Here is a 19,611-nt window from a genome sequence, read left to right as displayed (position 1 = left end):
CTTAGTTGTTCAAGGTCATACAGCAAGTGGCAACAATCAAGAAATCAGTCAATAAACATTTAGTAAGCACCTACTGTGTCTAGGTACTGGGGAGACAAAGAAAGACAAAGGACAGTCTAGACCCTGCCATCGATGAACTGACCAGAACAAACACTATATAGAGAGGAGAAATTAGAAATAATCCAGAAAGGGAAGGCATTAAAGGGTTCAGAGTCAGGGATGCTACTAATCACAACGGCCCCTATTTATACAGCATAGAAGGCTTGGCTGGCATTTTACATACATTATCTTACAACAATCTGCCAGGGTAATTATGCCAGCCATTAGGATGATGATTTTTACAAATGAGAGCAAAGAGGCCAGAGGAATGAAGGGCCCCACCCTGGGCTCCAGCTACTCCTATCAGAAGCCAGATTTGAACCTGATTCTCCATTCAGTATTTACTCTGCCAAGCAAGACCTCCAGCTTCTGGGGATGCTCTTCCGAGCTCCTCCCCTCCCCCTCCCCAGGATAATACTCTGAAGGTTGATTTGTTCGAGTCTCCAAAGCACTTCTCTCCTGTGGACCCCCTGTGGGGCTTAGAGCCCATTCTCAGGTCAGATTCAAGGCAACATTTGGGTTCCTTGTCTGTTGTGGGTTATCTAACCAGCAATGGAGAAGTTTGTGGGTCGAATAAGATGGTTTTGATTTAATTCCAAAAGTCATTGTTACTACACCTACCATGTGCTGTGAATGGTTTGATCTAGACCAGAAGGCAGCTCAGGGATGCCACCTCTCTTGGCAGATGAGGAAACTGAGACCCAGAAGGATTCAAGGACTTGCCCAGGGTCCTATAGCTAACAACCATCTGATGTGAAATTTGAATCTGGGTCTATTTGACCTGCAGTCTAGTTCACTATTACCTATGGCTGCCTCTTACTAGTTGTGTAACCTTGAGCATCACTGGATCTTCCTAAGTCTGTTTCCCAGTCCATACAATGAGGCAATACCGACTAGTCTTCCATTCACTCATTTGGTACAATTAGCTCTAGAGTTGGGATTGGAACATTTAAATAAGCACCTAGCAAGGGCTGAATACTGTCTCCTAAGTCACAGACTGAGGACATAGAAAACTCTGAGGATACAGAAAACCAAAAAACAGTTCCTTTTGAGGCACAGGATTTAATGTGGAAGACAATATGCAAACAAACTAGATTTTATGTCCGGTCATTTCAGTGGTTTCTGATCCTTCATGGCCCCATTGGCATTTTCATGGTAGAGATGCTAGATGCATTTTCTTTTCCAGGACATTTTACAAAAGAGAAAACTGAGGCAAATAGGGTTAATGAGCCTGATCAGGGTCACACAACTAGGAAGTGACTGAGGTCAAACAAGCTATACTCAAGATAAACTGGAAATAATCAATAGAGGGAAGAACCTAGAATCTCCTCATATTTGTACTGAATGTTCCCCACTAATGGAATATTTTCCCACCTCACTTCTCCCTCCTGGCTCCTTGATGTCCAAGATTCAGGTCAAACTCTGCCTTCTCTAGAAGACCTTTCATAGCCCCCCAACTCCTCTTCCCTTCTTTCCGGAACCACCTTCCACGGACCCTGTCTATGTTTGAAAGATGAAGCTATTTGCAGGTTATTCCCCTATTAGAATGGAAGTTTGTTGAGGACAGGAACCATGATTTTGATTTTCTTTGTACCCCAGTGCTTAGCACAGTGGCCGGTACAAAAGTAAGAGTTTAGGAGATGTGTGTTGATGGATCAATTCTTCTTGTGTTAGGGATACAAAGAAAGCTCAAAGCTGTTCCCCTCCTCGTGGAGCTTCAGTTCTACCTTTTCAAACAATCAATACAAATGATATACAGAGTAATCTAAAGGAGGAAAGAACAAGTCCAAGTTATTACACAATAACCAAGGGCATGAGAGGGCAGCAGAGAAGAGGAAAAGGAAGTGGGCTGGTCACGGGCAGGAGTGGAAGAGACTCTAGTTCCTCCAGTGGGGAAGCCCCTCATTTTAGCAGGCCACACGACTAGGGGTTCACCAGTTTCCCTTCTGTAAAATGAGGGAATGGGGACTAGAAAAACCTCTCTCAATTCTAGAACTCAGTCTCTGCGGGGAGAGGACAGATTGCAGTCTGTATCGCTGAGAGGGGCGTTCACATCCTAGAGAACATGGATCCATGGAATTCAGGCTGTTTCTCTATGCTGTTCCCAAGTCTCAGCTGTCAGCTCTCTCTCTCTCTCTCTCTCTCTCTCTCTCTCTCTCTCCGCCCCCTCTCCCAAGCACCTGGATAGGGGATGCTTCAGATAGCTCTGAACTTGAGCCAGAAAGATCTGAATTTGAATCCTGTCTTAATCATTTAGTAGCTGCTTGTTCCTGAGAAGCTTACTTAACCTCCAAACTGACTCAGTTTTCTCTGTCAAATGAAGATAATAGCAACAGCTGCCTCAGGGATGTTGTGAGGGTCCAATGAGATAATATGTACAAAGCATAAGGCTCTATCTAAACCCCAGCTGGTTCTTTATCCCTCCTCCCTCCCCCCAGGAGAACAGAAGCTCCCTGAGGGCAAAGACTGATTTGCTTTTTATGGGAATGCCCAAACCCTAGCCCAGCACCGCCTGGAGTAGAGGGGTCAGGGAGCCGAATCAAGGCCCTTTGTCAACACTGTACAATCTTGGTCACTTTGGGAGACTGAGAACAGATGAAGAAGGTCGTTGGTCTCACCTCCTTGCCCTGCAACTCTCTTCAAACCTGCACTAGGTGACTGTTAAATTAGAAAGGATTTGGTGGCACCAGAGCCCTAAGCTCCCGGAGGGCAAGGCCTGCTACTTATTTGATGTTAAAATGCACATCTGATGAGTTAAAATACACATCTGATGAAGAGTTCTCAAGACTGGGAGTCAAGAAAGGGAGAATCAAGTTTGGGGAATCCAGAGTGGGGGCCATCTGGAAGGAACAGTTTGTTAAGGGGTTCCCAGGCTGATTGAGCAGAGAAGGAAAATCTAGCCTGGGTTTCTTCAGATCTGAGCCTGAGGCTGGGGCTAAGGTTGGGAGCCTCAGAAGCAGTGATTGGTACCCATTGATCATACAGAGCTCAGCAACTCTGAATCAAGTCACCCAGATGGAAAGGCCTGGAGTGTCCTGATGAAGGGGATCTTCTGACACAGAGGATCACACACACCCACTGGTCCCCCCAAACCCTAACCCTAACCCATGAACATTCCCAATCATACCCCCAATCTCCCTATCTACACCCATTAATAGTCACATACCTACTTTCTAAGCTCTGTGTAATGAGAGTTAGGCAAGCTACTAATAATACAAATCAGGATGCACAGTAGTTAGAGTCAGTAACAGTGCTGGGGAGACCTGGGTTCAAGTGCCCACCAATATATGATAGATTTGTGAGTCTGGACAAATTATCAAACCTCTCAGTATCCCAGGCAACTGCCAAGACTATAAATTGACTACTCATTGGTTCAGAGTCAGAAGGACCTGAACCAAATTTTCATTCTCCTTGCCTTTTCCGCAGCCTCTGACCTAGAGGGTCACTCTCTTCTTGGTCCTCTCTTCTCACTACGTGTTCAGGATACCTTACCTCCTTCCTGATTCTTCTCCTCTCCCTCCTTCTCTGTCCCCTTTGCTGAGTCCTCCTCCAGATGATGCCTCTGATTATAGGTGACCCTCAGGACTCTTTCCTCTTCTCTTCTCCCTCTAGACTACTTACTTAAGGTTCTCATCAGCTCCCATTGATTTAATACCTATCTCTATGTTGATAATTCTCAAATTTACCTCTCCTGTCCCAATCTTTCTACTGATCTCCAATCTCACTTCTCCAACTTGCTCTCTGAAATCTCAAACTGGACATCCAGGAGATATTTTATACTAAATACATCCAAAAAAGAATACATTCTCTTTCCTCCTAATTCTCTGTCTCCTCTTTTCTTTATAACAGTAGAGGCACCATCATCCCAAGCTGCTGTTGTGATTTCTTTGGTGAGGGGGTGTGTGTCTCTCTAATTCTTTTATTTATACATGAGAAAGCATCTGTTCCCATCTCTTCCCCACCTGAGAGGAGGCTGTGGATTTGTTAAACCCGAAATGCCTCACTTAACACCGGCCCTGTTCAATCCCAGGGAGTTGGATTTGGATTGTCACTCTTGGCTGCTGAGGTCACTTAGAACCCTGAGTCCGTCTACTCCTGTACTAGCGATGCCTGCCAGCTTCGTGTCATTTGTAAATTGGATAAACAAAAGGGCCGAGGCTGAAGGCCTGCAGTACGCCCTGAGTGACCTCCATGAGGATATCCACCCCGGCAGCCTTAAAGATGCTCACCAGAGACGGGCCAGCCCAGAGGGCAGTCATGACTCAGGACTCATCCCATACTTGCAGGATAAAGAGAGCGCTAAGCCGATCTTGAGAGCTGGGAAGACCCGAGTTCAAATCTTGCTGAGGTGAGCCTGGGCAAGTCACTCAATCCTTCCTAGTCTCAGTTTCTTCATCTATCAAATGGAGACAATTATAGCTGAGAGGTCTTGTGGGGATCCAGCAAAGAGATATCTGGTAAGTGATTTGCAAAGGTCTAAACGAAGGTCAGCAATTCTTAGATAGTGGAAGCTGGGAGTTCATCTCCTTCATTTTACAAAAGAAGACAAATTTTCCTCATCTGGAAAATGAGGATAATAATGGCAAGTAAATCAGATGTTGTGAGAATTTAGTGAGATTCTATAGCTATAGTTATATAACTATATTAAATATAGAGAAAATATAAACAAAATAAACATACAAATATAAATAAAAATATACAAAATCCTTTGCAAACCTCAGGGCACTAGATAATTGTGAGCTGCTATTTATGATTAACACTACTTAGCAACATTATTATTACCATTAGTAGGCTGATGATAAGGACAATGTCGATGATGATAATGGCAGGAGAAAACAAGAAGGCCTAGGAGAGGTAGGCATGAATAGACTGTGAACTTCACTTTTGCAGGATCCACCCAGAGGAATGAGATCCCCAAACCATTTGAGTATAGAGAGGGAATGTTGCTATTTCTCAACCCCTCGGCCCGAGGGCAGCAATCTGGAGGGCCTAAGAATTCTTCCAAGGGATCCTTATCTAGTTCTATCTTTTCTCAATGGATAGATATTAATAACTTAATATTATGTGGGGGTGGTGAGGGGTAAGAAATTGGATATTATGAAGAGGCCCTCATGCTAATTGAAAAGTTGGAAAATAATAGTCTTAGGGAGAGGGCATGCAATGACTGCAACCAGAAGGTTTGGACAGAGGTGGAAGAGCTCTCCACTCCCAGGTAGGCCTTATGAACATGTGGAAGTTCCTTTCTGAAAATCAAATGCCCATTTCTTCACGGTTCACCACTTGCTAGGTCCTGTGTGACCCAATAAGAATTCAAGGACAAAGAATGAAATAATCCCTCCACCCACAGGCCTTCCATCCTATGGAGGAAGACAAATACACTTAATATATGAGTAAACTCATTCATACAGAAGCAGAAATATAAAGTGAATAAAATAAAAATATAGTCTATTCATTAAGGCCCAAGATAGTTCAGAGGGAGGGCAGGAGTAGTTTTGGGGAGTAGACTCTTCAAAGGAAGTGAGGGCCTCCAAGGCACAAGCAAAGGAGAAAGAAGCTTCCCAAGATGGAAAACTATAGAAACCAGAGTCAAAGATTAGAGAGAGGGTCTGCTTGGCCAGAGGTCTGATTCCCTCCTAATACCTGCCTCCCCGGGTGACTGGCAGGCTCAACAGAGACAAAGCAAGGCAGAAACTTTGTGAGGTAAGTTATTATGAAAGATAACTCTAATAGGCCGATGCTATTAAGTAATTAATGCCATAAATAATAACAATAATTGCTTCTTGTTAATGGTGCAAAGGGGGGAAATGATTTGCATTGAGATGTTTCTGCTTTATGATGCAGTTTCCAGGAATGTCTTGGCCAGAAGTGAGGACGGCCTCAGCCTGCACAGCCCTGGCAATTACTCACTCGGGATGCCTGGCTAGTCAGAGTCGTGTCTGGACATCCTCCTGAGGCTTGGGTTGCATCCGGCCGTGGGGTATGCCCACATTTGTAGGATGGGCCTTGAATGAATGAAGGAGGCTATATTTAATGCCAACCATAGGAAAAGCTGGCCTACAAACCTAAGAGATCTCTGCCCTCAAGGAAGTTACATTCTAATGGGGGACATAACATATATAAGGGGTATAATAAAGATGACAATTGGCACTGTAGGTGAGAAGATGGACACATTTCAGGAGCATTGATCTGATTATAGATCCAAAACTCAAAATGGGAGGAAAAACATGGAGGAAGGGCCCAGTGGCAGGTCAGCTATCAGGATAATGCTGGGAGTAGGAAGAGGCCTAACTGGGTCCCTCCCCCTCAGATAGCGTTGGTACTCTCACCAATTAGGAGAGGGCCCAGGGCGGGAAGTCCAGAGCTGAAAGGGCCAAGCTCTCTAGGGCATTAGTGGCACACTGCCTGGAACATAAATGTGTTTAATAGATCCTTTATCTGTCTATCCATTTATCTCTCTATCCATCCATCCATCTATATTATCTCCCTATCCATCACCTGTCTATTCATCTATTCATCCATCTATCTAAGATCATCCATCTGTCTCTGTCCATTTCTTTCTTTCTCTGAGATTATCTATCTATTTATCACCTGTCTTTCCATCTGTCTGTCTCTCTCTATCTGGCTAGTTAGCTATGTGGCAAGCTTATCTAAGGGAGATTTCTCCATTCATTTTCTAAGCTTTCCTTAAAAGAAATGGTACTTGCACACACACACACACACACACACACACACACACACACACACACGTGTGCGCACATGCGCACCAGTATTTTGGAATTGTAGCTTACACCTTTGTTAAAGCTAAGAGGAATACTGGGTTTACAGTTTAGGACAACAGGGTTCTGGCCTTGAGTTTCCTCACTTAGAAGACAAAGGGGTTGGAGAGATCTTGAAATTAACCTCATCATCTCATTGTTTCACTTACTTGATGACCCCACATCCCAACACACTCTCACTGGAGGGGACCTCAGAGGTTGTCAAGGGAGACCCTTACCCCAACATGCATCCCCATTCTAATGTATCTAACAAAAGGGTCCTCCTGAAGACCTCCAGGAAGGGGTTGTGGTCCACTCTGCACTATGCCTGTCCCCATTCACCAGCCTCATCACCACACCCAGTACCTTTGGCTCATCAAGGCAACATGGCCCACAAGTTGAATGGAGAGCCAGATCTCAAATTTTCAGGTTTTACCCCTTCAGTTTCAGACAGCTGATTTGTTGATGGAAACTTGGGGAAGATGGTATATCAGCTTTATGATCCAGACTCTTCTGGTTTCATCTCACTAACTCCACCTAACAAACAGATTGCTTCCAAGAATGTATAAAATCCTGTCTGTTATTCATAAGCTGTTCCCCTCCCCCAAGATTTCCAATCTTGTTACATCTCAGTCTTCCCCCCACCCCATTCCAAACTCAGGCATCATATCTTTCCATCTCTCAAATGGAAGACTTCCTTCCAAGAACCCATTATCCCATTCAGACTTTATCACTTCAAAAAGAATATAGGAACAGGAGTCCAAGGGAAAGTGCCCCCCCAAACATATTTTAGCCTCTCTGGTAGAGGAAGCTTTTATCAGCCCAGAACCTTGGGGAAAAGAAGAAAAGCTAGCAATATCACACTTGCAAAATATAATATGTAAAAATTACAGAGTCAAAATCAATAACCTCCTCTTATCTATTTGATGTACATGGTGATGCATGGGGGAATCAGCATCTCTTCCTCCCAAGACTCTGGAAGAAGAACACAAATCCCCCAATGTCATGACACATCAAATACTGGTTTCCCACTATGTATGTCCATTGTCTGCATTCTTAGACTATAAGCTCCCTGAGTCCAGGCATTGTTTTTCTTTTTTTTTGCCTCCCCAGCCTTGAACACAGGGCCTGGCCCACAGTCCATCCTTCAACAGTGCTTTGTGTGTGACTGAATTGTTCACACCAAGGCTATGTTGCTTCTGGACAAGTTGTAAATTCCAAAGCTTATAGATGACAGGAGACATTCTTGTGCTCGGAGATTTGAGTTTAAATTCCAAGAGCTCTAGACCCAGATCAATGAGAGCATGCTTTTCTTGGAGTAAACCCAAATTGGTCTCTCAGTCACCTCCATTGATTTCTCCCCATCCTCTCCTTTGGATCCAAGCAAAGTCAATATGACTATCCTTCAAATACTCCCTCTCATGCCTCCCCCAAAGCCCTCTCCTTTCAGGGTTAAACATCCCCAGTTATTTTACCTAATTTTTATCTGATGAACTTTCTAGTTGGATTTCTATCTAATTATTCTCTTATGGATAGGAGCCAGCTTATCCTTGTCTGTTGTCAATCACATCTGTAGGAGACGTTAGCCACCTCCCTTTTCTAAAGTTTAAATTAATTTTTTCAATGAATAAACTCTCCCCCAACTTCCTACAATGAAAAAAACACAAAGAAAATCCTTGTTAACAACTAGGCACAGTCAAGCAAAACAATGGTCATATCCAAAAATTAAACAGCTCATTTCTGTATGCTCAGTCTATGACCTTTCTACCAAGAGAGAAGTCTCAAGCATCATCACCAGTCCTCTAGAATCACTGCACTGATAAAATTCCTTAAGTAGCCTTACAATGCCATGTTTGTATAAATTACTTTTCTGCATCAGTTCATACAGATCTTCCCAGTTTTCTCCTAAATCATCATTTCTTATAGCACAATAGTATTACCCACCATGCTATTCTTGTACCATGGTGTCCCTCAAATTTGAAGCACTCCCTTAGTTTTCAGTATTTTGACAAAGCAAAAAAGTGTTGCCTCTTGAGAATCACCAGGTCCCCTATTCCTTCAGCAGTCCTACTGGCTAATCCTCTCTCCTTCCCACCTCTCATGATGATCCAAGAGGAGGACACCAAGTTCAATGAGCTTGACTCCCAAGAAGATACAAGGAAGCCTCTGCTTTCTGACTGATCCAAAGCTTTCAACAGTGTAAAGGCACTCCCTGATAGGAAGGGAAGGACAGAAAAATCTGATTATCCATTTTTTTTAATACTTGAGAACAAATGGCAGGTGCATAGCTCTGTCTCTTGGTGGCCATCGCTGCAGACCCATTGGTCCTTGTCCACCCACACTAAAGGGAACAGGGTAAAAAAGCTGAGCAGTCAGTCAAATCCCTGCACTGTCATTTCTTATGTTAACTGGGATTGGCCCCTTATATCTGTGCTTAACTCCTATGACCCAGCTCCTCCTGGCTTGAGTTCCTAAGTCCATAGATGATTAAAGTTCACAGCAGGGATGAGGAGCCTTGTCTGTGTCATGGACCCTTTTGCAATCTGCTGAAGCCCATGGATCCCTTCTCAGAATAATATTTTTAAATAAATGGTTATCAAGGAAATCAATTACATTGAAATACAGTTTCAGAAGATTAAAGGAACAAATCTGTGATATGGTAGTGCATCTGTTGGCAGATTTAAGCATTTTAAAGCAATTTTAAAGGTGTGATGGGCATAATGCTATTTTGAGATATCTATGACAAAGGCAATGTGAAATGAAAAGATCTGTGATTTTTCTTGGTCCCAGAGTCATAGGTCATCACTAATCCTTCTCTGGTTTGTTGTCTAGATTTATTATAGAAGGCGGTGCTAAATTGCAACTAGAGACTAGGGACAATAAAGAAACAATTTTCCCTCCATCCAGATGCAACAGATCTCCTGAAATATCTCCATGGGACCATTTAGGTATCTTGGGCTTAGTGGGGCCTTGGAGATTATCCACCAATTCAATGTTTGTCCTTCATTTTCGAAGATTACAACCTCAGGGAGGTGATACCATGACAAGCACACAACTTGGATCTGAGGGGAGGGAGGGGGTGCTGTGCTAAGTTACCAGGCTCACTTTCTCCTCCAGAGATATCTGGGTTCAATGGCTAGATATGAGTCAAGATGACTGGAGATGAGCCTGGATATGAGGCAATTGGGGTTAAGTGACTTGTCCAAGGTCACACAGCTAGTAGGTGTCAGAGGCTGGATTCAAACTCCCATTCTCCTAATTTTTTTTTTTAGGTTTTTGCAAGGCAAATGGGGTTAAGTAGCTTGCCCAAGGCCACACAGCTAGGTAATTATTAAGTGTCTGAGACCGGATTTGAACCCAGGTACTCCTGACTCCAAGGCCAGTGCTTTATCCACTGTGCCACCTAGCCGCCCCCCCATTCTCCTAATTTCAAGGCCAGTGTTCTAACTACTGTGCCACCTAGCTATCCCCTACCAATTCATTAATTGACCAACGAAAGAACTGAGAGCATGGTTTAACCATGCCTGCCTATGTTCTGATCTCCTGGATGACATTTTTGGGTCCAGGTCCCTCACTTTGTGTTTCTTAGGTTTCTGGTCCTGGGCATTGAAAACCTTGGCTGCCTGTTCATACCAGTCTCCCAGACTGTTAAGACTTACTTAAAAATTACACTGGTCCCTTGTGGTTGACTACCTGTATTGCCACTGCTCCACTTGAGTTTAAAGTGACCTAAACATTCATCCATGATACTAGTCTTCTGGTCATGATTCTGTATTATCATAACCAATGACACTTATAGGATCAACACTTTTACCATATGCCCCTATCATTAAAAATTAGAGGAGGATGGAAGGAGGCACATCTATGATTAGGGTGAAATCTCATAATTAAATAAGGAACAGAAGAGATCATAAAAGATGAGACAGACAATTTCAATTGCATAAAATTGTAAAAGCCTTTGTAAAAACACAATCAATTCAGCCATAATAAGAAGAAAAGTAGAAAATTGAGAAATTCATCACAGGAAATATCTCTAAAGGTCTTTTGTAAAGGGAATATAAGATAGGAATATAAGATGTATACCCCATTTCTTATCTTTCTGGTCTCATACTTTACTCTCTCCCATATATTCTACCTTTCAAGGATACAAATTTCTCTTGCTGTTCCTCGAACTCAACATTCCATCTCCCCTAATTCTATGCTTTTGTGTTGGCATCTATCTCCCATACCTGGAATATGCTCCCTTCTCCCCTTTACCTCTTGGCTTCCTTGGTCACTTTCAAGATTCATCTCAAATCCCACCTTCTGCAAAAGGTCCTTTTTGTCCTTTACCCCATCACCCTGCTATTGACTTTCCAGTTCCATGGTACATATGTCATATTATGAAGCTATTTGTATGTTGTTTCAAAATTAAGAATTCAAGAAACCTGGAAAGTTCTGTATGAACTGGTTCAGAGAAAAGTGAACATAACTAACAAGATGACCCCAATAATATCACAGTAAATAACAGCCAAGAGAGTTCAGGATTCTTATCAGTGAAGGAACCTAGCCTGACTTTAGAAGACCAGAAGAAAAGTATGTCTCGTGACTCTCAGCCGATAGGTGGTAGACCACAGGTTCTAAATGAGACATTTGTGTTCAGACATGGTCAATGTGTTGATTATGTATTCCGTTGTTACAAGGGAAGGTCCACTGATGGTGGGGAGATGGGATGAGGAGTTATTGGGACATGGAAATGTTGTAAAAAAATCAATAAATCAATCAAAGCAAAAGACTACTTAGGTCTATCCTGGCCTATTTCAGTCTGGTGTTGCTCAAGGTCTAATATCCCAGACAGGGATGTTGCTCTAAGAGAAGAAATTTTTTCTTACCGCAATCACAATACAGAAGGGAAAGCCTGTAACTATAAAAGTCCCCACTGAAACACACATCCTTTTCCTCCCCCCAAAATAGGATCATCCCAAAAGAATTCAATTAGTGCCTTGCTCATCAAACCACAAGCAAATAGGTCATAAGAAGGAGAAATTTCAGGAGGATAGGGGCATGAGTAAGAACTGGGCCGAGAACTCTTCAGCTTACAGACCAGATCCCAGGAGAGCCAACCCTAGGGAGTTGTTCAAATTCCTTTGCTGTCTTAAAATGTTGATGTATTAAGAAGTACTGGAAATAAGAGGCCACAAACTGAGGCTTGGGAATGTTTGGGTTGCAAGAGAGTTTTTCAGGTAATAGAATCACAAGATCTAAGAATTCAAAAGGACTTCTCAGGTCATCCAGACCAGGACCTGCCAGAAGCAGTCTCCCTCTACAAGTGGTTATCCATTTTTCACTTGGAAATGGATAAGGTCCCAAAGAAGACCAATAGACTTCTGGATAGTTCTGATATTAGCAAGGTTTTTTTTTTATCTCTTTATATTCAACTGATAATCTATAATTCTCTAGTGTCTACCCATGACTCCTATCCTCTACTAATGGGAAGAAACAGAAAAAGTCTAATTCTTTTTACATATTACAGTACTTCAGATATATGAAAACAGTGACTCACTCCAACCCCACTGTCCTAGATTATCTCTTCTTCAGAGTTAATGTCTTAATTCTTTCTATATAAGGCAAAATTTTCAGTCTTTTTATCATTTTGGCTCAAATTCAGATGGACAATCAATCAATCCATTCAAATTTCAAATTTTTCCCTAAAATGCAACACTTATCCCCAAACACAACACTCCAGATGGAGTTCAACCAAGGCACTGTGGACCTTCAACTTTCTTTACCCTACCCATGCCTCTCTTAATTCAGTTTAAAATCCTGATAGTTCAATCCGGCTTCCATTTCACAACAGAGAACTCTTCATAATCTTTTAGTTCTCCAAATTCTCATATCCCTTTCCCATAACAATGACTGTTTTAACCATTCTTTTCCCCATGGCCCCCTGACCTATATTCAAAGGTCTTTTGGCCACCAAAAAGAATGTACAACTTTTTCTTTCCTGCAAGCATGGAAAACACACAAATTATTCACCAAAAAAACTCAAAGGTGAGCAAATAGCCATTGAATTATAATACAAGTCAAGCAACATTCCACTTGAATTCTTGAGTCACATGCAATTACAGTTATTTTCTTTTAAAAATTAAACACAAAGGACTTACCGATAAGAGGCTGTCTGACACCGTGTTTTCAGGTTCAAATGGTCAAGGAAATCTGCAAGAGTGTAAAAACAAACATTCCATAATAAGCAAGACAAGTTTTCAAAAGTTGTATTTTCAATCATGAAAGTCTGAAACAGTGCTAAGTGTTTCACTTCTGGTTAAAGATTAGCAAAAATTGCATAGCCTATTTGAGCGTAAAGGTATTTTCCCCAGGATACTTCAATTTCCTGATGCTTCTTGGTTTCTAGGTCACCTCTGTAAGTCAGCCTTTCAAACAGTCAGTCAACAACCATTCTTTTTTTGCAAGGCAAGGAGGTAAAATGACTTGTCCCAGGTCACACATATTTGAACTCAGGTCCTCCTGACTCCAGGGCCTGTGCTCTATCCACTGTACCACCTAGCTATCCCCAAAACCATTTTTTTTTTTTTGCTAGGCAATGGGGTTAAGTGACATTTATACTCCACAGTTAGGCAACTATTAAGTGTCTGAGGTCAGTTTTGAACTCATGTCCTCCTCACTCCAGGGCTGGTGCTTTATCCACTGTGCCGTCTAACCACCCCCCAACAACCATTTTTTTTAAAGAGTTGACTATATATCAAGGCACTGTACTGGCTGCTGGGGAAACAAAGGGAAAAGTGAATCAACCTGCCCTCAGGGAACTTATCTAGATTGGCAACCAATATGAATCCAGACAAGTCAACACAAGTCATTAGAAAAGCATTATTGGGAATGGATGGTGGCAATTCTTGATTTCTCCAAAATACGTTAATTAACCAATCAACAAGCATTTATTAAGTGCTTAGTGTATGGTGATACTATTAAGGTTTAGTTTAAAAAAAAGACCCTGAAAGGTGACATTCTAATGGTGGAGACAATATGTAAATAACTAGGGACATACAGGTTTCATATAAAGTAAATGGTCGGCAGTCTGAGAGGAGAGGGACAGGGAAAAGCATGCTATAGAATCTGGAATTTAAATTGATTCACAAAGGAAGATAAGAAATTAAGGCCAGAGGCGAGAGGGCACAGAAATGAGAATTGGAGGGTTTTGTTCAAGGAACACAATGTGGATTGCAGCCTGTGGAGGTGAGGACTGGAAAGGTAGGAAGGGATCCAGTTGTCAATATCTTTAGTTGAAAATAGATGACTTTATAGTTGACCCTGGAGAAAACTGGGAGCCTTTGGGTAGGGGGTGATGTGGTTGGACCCACACTTTAACAAATCACCTTGGCAGAGGACACCAGTGAGGAGAGACTTCAGACAGAGAAGGCAGTTAGAAGACTATAACAATACAAGTGAGAGGTGATGAAATGCCTACATTAAGGTGGGACAGCAATGTGAGACTAAAGAGAAAGGGATCTACTGCATGTAGCCCTGACGGGAGGGTAGAAACCATATTTGGCAGCAGAGGGTCGATCTGTGGAGAGAGCAAGAGTGCAGAGTAAAAGGACGAAACTAAAGCCACCATCTTCAAGGGACCCAGGAAAGGAACAGGAAAGTTTGGAGGAAGTGATGAGTCCTATTTGGACACAGAGAGTGAGACACCTTCAGGGTACATAAGGTGAGAAAAGAAGTTCAAAGAGAGGTCTAAGAAAGGCTAGATATGGAGAAGTAGGAATCATCTGCATTAAGAAGATGACTGACACTATAGGAATTGACAGATCAACTGGTGACATAATCTAGCAAGGTCCTACATGATGGGGGGAATGGGGTACAGGTAGCTGGGCTGGAGTCAGAAGACCTGAGTTTGAATTCTACCTCTGATATTTATTGTCTGTGTTTCCTTGGACAAATCCCATTGATCTTTCAGTCTTAGTTCCACCATCTGTAAAAGGATAATGATAATAATAATAATAATACCTACCTCTAAAGCAAAATAATACATTTCAAATCACACCTAAATGCTATTATTATTTTTACAATCTAATTGTTACAGTAGAATCCATTGGTCTTTAAGTCAGGGGACTAACTTTGAATCCCACCCCGACACTTATCCCACCCCAGACCAGTAAATTTCTCTGAGACTCAGTTTCCTCACCTGTCAAAATAGAGGTGATCATTCTCTTCTTCAACCTCCTATACTAGCTATTGTGAGGAAAATGAGGTTCAATTCAGCATTTGTTTATTTATTTATTCATTTATTTATGTATTTATTTATTTACTTTCATTTCTTTATTTTTCCAACTACATGTAATGGTAATTTTCAATAACCATTTTTTAATGTTTTTCCCCTCCCTCCCTCCCCTCCCCCTGACAGAAAATGATTTAATATAGATTCTACATTTATTACTATGCTAAAGATAGATCCATATTAATCATGTTGTAAAAGAAGAATCATATCCAAATGGAAGGGAAAAAAATAGAAAAATGACATAACTCATAAGACAACTTTTTCTTTTTAAATTGAAGATAGTATGGTCTGCATTTACACTCCACAGTTCCTTTTCTGGATATGAATAGTATTCTTCATCACAAGTCTTTTAGCATTGTTTTTGATTAACATACTGCAGAATTGATCAGGACCATCATAGTTAATCATCACCCTACGCTGTTAGTGCTGCCGTTGATGTGTCTATTGTTCTTCTGGTTCTGCTTACTCCACTGTGTATCAGTTCATGCAAGTCTTTCCAGGCTTTTCTGAAGTCCTCTCCCTCATGATTTCTTACAGAACAATAGCTGTTGCAACACATTCATATACTACAATTTGTTCAACCATTCCTTAATTGATAAGCATCCCTTCAATTTCCAATTCTTTGCCACTACAAAAAAGAGCTGCTATAAATACTTTTGTATATGTGGGCTTTTTAACCCTTTCTCATGATCTCTTTGGGATATAGACCCAGTAGTGGTAGTGCTGGATCAAAGGGAATCAGCAAGCATTTATTAAGCCCTGTTATATGCTTGGGGCTCACTGAACTAAGTGCTGAGAATACAAAAGTGTCCTGAAAAATGGAATAGGAAGGTAAATAAAAAGTTTTGTCCTTAAAAAATTTTGTCCTTAAAAATTCAGTAATTGCCTTTTCTATTAAAGAACATCAGAAACAGTATAGATTAGAAGGGTGAGACTAGAATTCAATAATTTACTCAGCTTTAATCCAATTTGCAACTGGGACCAAAGCAATCTCACATTAAGGACACTTTTGGAAAGGTCTGAGCACTTCCAGGCAAGAGGGACTGTTGTTGTTTTCGTTTTTATCCTTTCCTGGAAACCTGCAATCAATTTGCAAAAAGTCAAGAGAAAGAAAACAGGCAAAACAGCTCCTTCAGGTTCCTGCCATTTTGAATGACTTTCAAGAGAAGCTTATTTTAAAGACCAATCTATTTCAGGTGCCTTGGGACATCAGCCACACATGGTCCATCTCCACGTCTGATGGGATGTCTTCCCCCAGGACCCCTGTTCCCACTCCCAGCCTCTAATAGACACACAGTATCTCTGGATTTTCAAATTTCCATTCTATATAGAATCCCCCTCAGGCAGCAGCTAGTAACATTAACCTTGAAAGATGTCTTTTCTCCCAGCAACAAGGGGAAAGACAAAAAACTCCCAGATCTGGGGCAGATGATGACCTCTGGAGAAAGGCAAGGCACTCTTCTCAGCTCACGTCAGAGGCTGGACCATGGCCCAGGCCAGGCCTAATCACTAACAGATTAATGCAATTTGCTCTAACATCTACCCTCACTATTAGAGACAGAATGTAACCTCCCATGGAAAAGGCTGGCTGCCTAAACTCCCCAATTCCCAACTAGATTTTATTGGCATCTTTTCCAGCTCTTCCCATCCCCATGCTGTTAAAAAGGGATGACTTTTTTTCTAATATTAGTTCATTTTCAAAAATTTTATTTTTCAAGGAATAAAAATCTGTCTTCTCTCCCTCCCAACCCCACCCTTTCTGAAAAAGAAAAGGAAAAAAAGCCCTTGGAACAAATATGCAAAGTCAAGCATACACAATTCCAGATTGGTCCCACCCAAAACCTTGAGGTCTTGTTCTGTGCTCTGAGTCCATCACCTCTGTCAGATTGTGGGTAGCACACTTCATCAGGAGTCACAGGGAATTGTGGCTAGTCCTTGAGTTGATCAATTCTTAAGTCTCTCAAAATCCACATCAGTTTATAAAATGTGGGGTTAAGGGATTAGGAGAGGGACAAAAGGAGGCCATGAATACAGAAGCCAAACCAGGTCAACATTTTCCACTGTCCACAATGTATATTATGATTTTCAATTTTTTAAAATTGGTTTTTCTGAAGCAGGGTCAAGAGATCTTTACTTCATTATGTCTACCAGCTCTGAGTTTCTCTTTTATACTGGCATACCTAGCTTTATTCTCCTCACTCATAAAAACAAATAATAACAGAGGATAAGATAATAATAAACCAACTCTCAGCTTCTCTTTTATGCTGGTTACCTAAACTTAAAATAAAAACAAATGATAAGGTAATAATAATAAGAGATAAGAGAGCAAAGATCATGGATTGGTCTTTATACCCTGAACCAGTCACAGAATCCAATATTTCCACTGGTCCTTTGGGAGCCACTGTCTTCATCAGTCCAATGGGGACCCCCCCATCCACCTTGTATATGCTCCCAGGCTGCAGAGGGGATTCAATGTGCACTTTGAGAAGTGTGAATCCCAATATGGTACAAATGTAGGGTATTACTGTTATCAATAGCAAATGGACATCAGGGACCTCATATAATGACAAATAGCCAAGCACAGTGGATATGAACTTGGAACTGGGAAGACCTGGATTCAAATCTGGCCTCTCATATTCATTAGTTATGCAATCAAGAATGTCATTTAGCCTTTCTGGGCCTCAGACATTCTCTAAGATTCAACTTCAGAACTTTCTGCATCAATCAATCAATCAATAAACACTTATAAAAAGCCTTCTATGTGCCAGCCACTAGAATACAAAAAAAAGCTGGTGGTGGTAGAGGTGGTTGGTTGTGGGAGAATTCCTGTCTGTAAGGAACTCACATGGGGCAGACATGCCAACAATTAGGGACAAACAGGATAAAACAGTATCAAGCTGGGGCACTCTCATAAGGAAACCACTAAGATGCAGGGAACTGAAGGCTTTTTGAAAAAAGGTACTTTGACCAGGCCTTGAATTCAGGGGTGTTAGAAGAAGGAGGAAGAGTGAAAATGCCTGGATTTGGAAGATGAAGGGTCAAAGGTAAGGGTCATACCAATCCATACAACTTTAAGAATCCCACTTTTCCTAGGTTCTGCCATACTGAATACTCCCAATCTCCAAACTTCCTGGAATGAAAAACTTTCAAACTATAGAGAAATAATAAAAGAAATCAAAATCATGTGAGAACAAGCCCATGTGCAAATGCTTTATCCTATCATCCTGTCCGGTACTTGAGTCATCCTAAGTGGATTTTCTATGAGCCCTCAGAAAATGAGCAGAGATCCCAGTATTTTTATTCAACTACCAAAAAATGGCCAGTTTATCAGCCAGAACAATAATCTGTCAAAGATTAAACATAAAAGAATAATGGTAGGCTAGCAGCTTGTTCCCAGACTATTTCTATCTGAACGCCATCAAAAAAATGAGGAGAGGAGGTTGATGCCCAATAATAACAGCTATAGAGCTCACAAACAGCAATCAGTCTGAGACTTCAGTCCACAGGGCAGGGTTCTCGAGCTGTCACCCTGGATGACTTTTACCACAGAGCCCTACATAATTATCTCTACCCCCCCACCCCCCAAAGTGAAAAAAGTAGCTCTATTTGGTACAGCTAAAGAGGTTTCTCCACCTTCTCTCATTTCTGTATTTCTATTTAGTCCAGAGTTGTCCAAAAACAATATATCCTTCCCTTCCTTTCCTCCCTCCCTCCTTTCCTTTCTTCTCTCCTCCCTTCTCCCCTCCCTGTCTATTTGTTTCTCTCTGTGTCTTTCTCTATCACAGATAATATGTCCAAGAAAGGATCTTAATGACTATTTCCTGTGGACACCCATCATGAGGGTCCTTCAGGAAATGAATATATCACTTAGGGAAACTCAAGAGAGTCAGCCCACTAGGATGGGCCCAAAGGAAAATTGGAATCTTTCTTGAGTGTCCAAATTTCTCTTCGAACTTAAAGGAAATAAAGGTGACTATACAAATAAGCAAATATGAATGATTTCTGGGATTCCTCCACATGGTGAACCCCTCCACTAATACGAATCCTAACCCTAAGCCTAGGTAGGACTGAGCTTAACTCAGTTAAGTTACTTTGTATCTACATTTTATATATATATATATATGTATATATATATATATATTATATATATATATATATATATGTATAATTTAATAGTCTTTCTTTCCCCCCTCCACTCCTCAAAGTAGGATATTATATCCATAAGAATAGAGATTATATTTCTATCTTTGAATCCTCAGGGCTTTATACAGTGACAAGCACAAGGTAGGCTCTTAATAGATACTTTTTGAATATAAAAGTTTTGGAAATGTGCTTCATAAGACCACAGTGGGTAATAAAATGCTCCAAGTCACCCAGCTAAGAAATGTAAGCGATAGGGTTAAAATCAAGCCTCTCTTGAATCTAAGGTCATTGAACATAAACCTTGTCTTTATTTTTTTTTATTTTGCTTTTTTTTTGCAA

The 19,611-nt window shown here is 41.3% G+C and overlaps 1 protein-coding gene across 1 annotated transcript in view; it reads right to left on the bottom strand.

Annotated features, from left to right (window-relative positions):
• The window catches only part of GNG12 (G protein subunit gamma 12), a 140,409-nt gene that overhangs the window by 75,644 nt on the left and 45,154 nt on the right, over positions 1-19,611 (bottom strand). The window contains exon 2 of the mRNA XM_074221213.1: positions 12,998-13,049. The gene's annotated coding sequence lies outside the window, so the exon portion shown is untranslated. The remainder of the gene's footprint in view (positions 1-12,997; positions 13,050-19,611) is intronic.

The sequence above is a fragment of the Macrotis lagotis genome, chromosome 2 (assembly GCF_037893015.1).
Source record: "Macrotis lagotis isolate mMagLag1 chromosome 2, bilby.v1.9.chrom.fasta, whole genome shotgun sequence".
NCBI lineage: Eukaryota > Metazoa > Chordata > Mammalia > Peramelemorphia > Peramelidae > Macrotis > Macrotis lagotis.
Note: the sequence above shows the minus strand (reverse complement) of the source record. Positions and strands in the feature narration are given on the sequence as shown.